The sequence below is a fragment of the Arachis hypogaea genome, unplaced genomic scaffold, assembly GCF_003086295.3.
Source record: "Arachis hypogaea cultivar Tifrunner unplaced genomic scaffold, arahy.Tifrunner.gnm2.J5K5 arahy.Tifrunner.gnm2.scaffold_22, whole genome shotgun sequence".
Lineage (NCBI taxonomy): Eukaryota > Viridiplantae > Streptophyta > Magnoliopsida > Fabales > Fabaceae > Arachis > Arachis hypogaea.
The window spans coordinates 858,613-863,712 of NW_027255450.1; the positions used below are offsets into that span (position 1 = coordinate 858,613).

Sequence of the window (5,100 nt, forward strand, 5' to 3'; positions counted from 1 at the left end):
CTTAGCCCCAGGCAGGCCATGCTATTCAATGATATTGGAAAAATGGCAGCGTAACAACTAGTATTGAAAGCTGGTCGCCTTTTTAGGGAGGGAAAGCCTTTCAATAGGAGCCCCCCTCTTTGCGACCTCATCACTTCAAAGCGCAAACCAATTTCTTTCTTAGTCACCGGGCGAAGCGCACCTCTGGTACTTTGCTTATAGCTTTTTTAGGTTATGCAATAGACGGGAGGCTTAGCTCTGGATCCCCCCTCCCTGCTTGCAGAAATGAATGGATCAGAAGGGGGCTGGGTTCTATTTCCGGGCCGGGCGGGAGGTGAAGGCCATAAGATTGCCCTCCCGGTAAGGAAGAGAGGAAAAGGGTGCTGTCATCTATCTCGACCTGTTTCCCGAGGCGTAGAAAATCCAGACCGGCTCAGAGAATCACTGGCGCTATTTAGCCCTTCGTTTCGCCATTCGAAGGACTACCTCTGCCTTCCCTTTTTGTAACATAACCAGGCGCCCCCCTTTTCAATCACTAAGAAAAAAAAGACCAATCAAAGCCCTATCTAAGTAAAGCTTCGTCTGTTATTTTTCCGGCCCCAGGGGAGTTTACTCAACCCATTCCCCAGTCTTCCGCACTGCTCAAGTAAGTGTGCGTGTGCGACTCCGTATGAGGACCTCCTTCCCTTCTGCCCACTCTCCGTTCACACGGTTCTCAAAGCAGAGGAGGCTGGTTGGGCAGCTGGTACCACGAGCCCTCTGTCCCACACATCTATCCAGAAGCAAGTGTAGTTCACCGGTTCCACCGAATGCTCCTATCTCTCGGCAAAGATCGTGTGAGTGTGCAGTTATGCTTCGGATGCTTCGCCATAGAATAGATCGACCCAGTTCCCGTTCTTTTCCGGTGCACTCGCTTTATATCTCCGACACACTAGGCTAGGAAGGACGCGGTGGGAAGGAAGCAGCCCTAGCCTCTGTCCGGCCGATCATTCCGCTGGCATCTTGCATTCACGCCTCCGTTTGACTGCCACTCGGGGATGGAGTTGTAGATACGTTAGTCTTAGCGGATCGTTGGCTCCGCCTGTTATCTCCTTCTACGACATGCTGTTGTCGTCGCCATATTCCTTATGTAACTAAGTCATCTCTGCCTCGCTGCGGGTCAGCACCTCCGAAAGAAACGGAGGACTTCATTCAGTGAGTCCGCGATCGCCCTCTAAACGATCAGAATAAGGTAAAGCTTGAAGATAAGTTTTGTACTCTATTAATTTCTCAGTCCCTCTAGTCGGGTGGGCGCCGGCCGGTCTTTCGACCAGATCCCCCTAAAAACCGTACGTGCGGGTCTCCCCGCATGCGGCTCACGCCATTCGAGGTGGCCCGGCCCAGCATTCATTCGCAAATCCTGTAGTGAAATTGAGACTGCTCGACCTCGGAAGCTAATTCGCGTGTAGGCAGCGCTGTCTGTCGTACCGTTGACTCTATCTATTCATTGAATTCACTTTCATTTTTTTATAGGCTCGCTCCCTCTTTTTCCAAGAATTAATGCACTTCCCTTCGGAGGGCCTTCTCTAATCTAATAGGGGAAAATCCTTCCATTTCCGTCAAATGACCCGGCCCCCCAGGCTCTTCCACCGTCCGGGCTCCCTTTCCTACCTATGCTATGCTCCCCCGGCACAGGCCTACCACGCTTCGCGCCTGCGGCGTTTTCGCCGGACGGTCTTTGCCAGTAGTGCCATCCTCCCCGCTGGCTGTATGGGCGGGTTTTCCCTCGCTGCTGCGTTCTGTTAGGCTATGGATTACAGGAACAAATGTAGTTGAATGAGACAGCAGGCGGGTTACACGTTCCGCTGTGCCGAGATGTGAGGTGCAGGTGGTGATGATCACCCCGGGGTATGCGCTAGCGCCCTTGACAGGCACTCCAGGACCCGCCAACGCTCATGAAAACCCGGGTCGGCCATTTGTCTAAGGGCCTCCATTCATCTGACCGGAGGTGTGGATAACGAGGCCACCTTCACAACCCTCTCCCTTCTGTCCTTATGTTGTAGTAAGGTAGGGCGGTTCGCTTGAGTTGCTCAACCGCCCCTTAGCCCGGTGCTCATGACGCGCTACGGGACCTTCACCGTGCCGGGGGACCAAGCAGGGCATAGCTAGCGGCATAGGAGCCGACTCGGCGTCAGCGGCTTCGTGCCGCACTGGAGTAATCCAATATGCGGTTCCGCACGTTCCACCACTTCTCCGTTCATTTCCAATACTGATCGTGAAACACCATGAGCAGCTGGATGTTGAGGTCCGAAATTCGAAGTGAAATTTTTGAATTGCCCGTTCCTAGTCGTCATGGGAAAAAAGGAAGAAATAAGAAAGAGATTATTCCCTGAGAGCTTGTCCAGTACTACCTGTACCAGAAATGCATCTCCTTGCGTGCGAGATACTTCTATGCCAGCCGTTATTCCCGGCTCTGTTATGAAAGAAAGCGGCGGACTCATCTTACAGGTGTTCCCTAATGAGGGATTTTAGGGGATTAGGGCTCTCCTTTATCTCCTCCACCCATCCCCTTCTTCTATGTGAGGGGGGGCTTACTTAGTGCTTGTGCTAAGGCGCGGGTTGATCTCTCGGCCCTTCCCTCGCTTCTTGACTGGCTTGAAGAACTTGGACCCTTGATTCATTCAAGCCTTCAATCTCAAGCAAGCTTTGTTGAATCCCGGTCTCCGCCTGTTGAATCCTTCTCTCAACTTCTGATAGCTCATACATAACGGAAGACAACTCGTCCCTTCCGCCAGGTGGCACGTTCAGGTCAAAAGACGGTTGCTTCGAAGAGCTGGCACCGCTTCCACCCTCCTCTCCCCCTGGAGCCATCATCTTAGCCAGCTCGGGATCCAAAATAGTCAAAACAACAGCTATAACCAGCCCTCCACCACACCTACTCAAAAGAAAGTGGAGAGATTTGGTGAGAAGGATGGATTGGAGTTTGACAAGAAAGAGATTGAAATCCATACCAATCAATAGAAATGAAAAATAGAGTAAAAAAAGGGGATAAAAAAATGAAACATTGAAACACGTCTTTCCTTAGTCATGGGTACTCCCCACACCCCAATTTTCAAAGATTTTACATCTTCACGATCAAGCAAGTATTTAATCATACCATTGCTTGTTCGTATAAAATAGACCAAAAATCCTAAGATAAAAAGAACACTCCAATCAGATATACCTTGCATCATCATTCACTGAGAAACATTGATTCCCTCCAGACAGAAAGTCATGTAGGAGTCTTAGTTGAAGCATCGACTTGAATCTCTTCAATGTCAGCAACTTACTGATTGATTGACCCATTCTAGAGAAAGTGCTTTCGGGTATACTTTCTTTAAGGAATGTGGTTCTTGCTCATAGCCCCCAAGACCATGAGGGAGCCCCCTTTTTTTTACATTTACAAAGGGATTCAGACAGGGAAGGCTGTTAAGCATGCAGACTGATTCTCTTTTCTTACGTGAATTAGATACTACTTCTTTCTTTAGAAAAAGTTTTTTCTTCTCTTCTGAAGCCTATAGTCATGACTATAGGCAAGAAAGAATTGAACCTAAGGCCTGCCCCCGAAACATTCGGAAGAAATGCTGCTTTAGATCCCGCCCAGATCAGATCAAGGGCGGTCCATTTTTTTTCTTTCTAAAAGAGCGAAAGTTTACGGGTGGATGGGTGCTCTTTAGGTGTTTACTACCTCACATCAAGGTGACAGGATTCGAACCTATGGCCCTCTGTACCCAAAACAGATGCGCTGACCAGACTGCGCTACACCTCGTCTCACCCCCCTCCGCATATAGATCCACCCGATCGATGAAGACTCGAACCGAACTCGCCCATCCTTTTGGGCACAGGGACGCGAGAACCAATCCGAGTAATCAACCGCTTTTTTTATAAAATCTGCCTCCAGCAAGCCACCCCAACCCTACCGCCAAAAAGCCGTATAGTGCAGGAGCGCTCACATTTTGGCTTCCTCTTTCATTCACTTTCATTTTTGAAAATCCGGCTCGCTCCCGGCTACCTGTCCTTTGGACCCAAAGCCCGCTTAGAAGTGGATTCGAACCACTGACACAAGGATTTTCAGTCCTTTGCTCTAACCAGCTGAGCTACCTGAACCACTTTCCTAAAGTCTGTTTTCTTCATCGAATAGCGCCCTACCTTACTTACCACTTTACTAGTTAGGGAAAAGCCCTTTACTAATAACAAGAAAGGGCTTTTTTCGCTTGTTTAGTATTGCAAGCTTTCGAGCAGCTCTTTCAACTGCCGCCTAATCCCCTCTCCCAACATGCTCAAGAACCGAGAGCCGCCCAGGCCTTCAAGAAACGGGGGAGCTTGCTTCTAAAAAGAAGATAGGCCACAACGCGCAACGGGCTCCCCGCTCCTAGTAACTAAGTAGTGCTATTCTGTCCTCCGGGGGACTCCACCAACACCAAGAGGTTAGGTTCTTTCTCTCACGTAATTTCGCCCGCCCGTTCCACTTCCGTGCCGGAGGAAATGGGATTCGAACCCATGATACAATCTTCTTGTATGTAGATTTAGCAAACCAATGCCTTAAGCCACTCAGCCAGACCTCCAATTGATCGGAATTTGATGTGCGGTTGGTTGCCCAAAGGGCTATCTGATCCGATCAACTGCGTAAGCCGTAGCGCGCTAGCGCGCGTACTCTTCCTCTATCTATGAGCGAGACTCCATCCAAATCTGCCACTCGTTGGGCGACGCCCTCTTTTCTATGAAGACCGACCCCACCACTGAATGATGAACTTTTCCAGTCTTCGCCAATGCAAAGGCGACCTGGAGAGAACACAGAGTAAAGCCCTTACCCGCCTGAATGGAATTCATATCTCCTTCGTCTGGTCGAGAAGGGAGAAAGCCCGGGGAACTGGCTCACAGAAGAAGGGGACTCTTCTAAACCATTAAGGAGAAGTCCATTTTCGTCATGATCGATCCACGTCCTACCATAGTGCCCGGAGACCCTGGCTTGCTTAGCTTACAAAGCTAGCTTACTAACGCGAAGGCCTTTAGGGGCTTGCTTAGTACTTGTGCTAAGGAGCAAGTCTCAGCTTCACGCATGACTAACATACCAAAAGGCTTAAACTAGAAGAGAAGGTACGA

At 49.7% G+C, this 5,100-nt stretch overlaps 2 non-coding genes and 1 pseudogene across 2 annotated transcripts; 1 reads left to right on the forward strand and 2 right to left on the reverse strand.

Moving 5' to 3' along the window:
- The first annotated feature begins 268 nt into the window (after positions 1-268).
- Positions 269-1,209, forward strand: LOC140183377 (uncharacterized; annotated as a pseudogene).
- Positions 1,210-3,691: 2,482 nt separating this feature from the next.
- Positions 3,692-3,766, reverse strand: TRNAP-UGG (transfer RNA proline (anticodon UGG)). Its single transcript has one exon. It is a non-coding gene; the product is annotated as a tRNA-Pro (tRNA).
- A 264-nt stretch (positions 3,767-4,030) lies between these two features.
- TRNAF-GAA (transfer RNA phenylalanine (anticodon GAA)) lies at positions 4,031-4,104 on the reverse strand. The gene has a single exon. It is a non-coding gene; the product is annotated as a tRNA-Phe (tRNA).
- Positions 4,105-5,100: the final 996 nt, after the last annotated feature.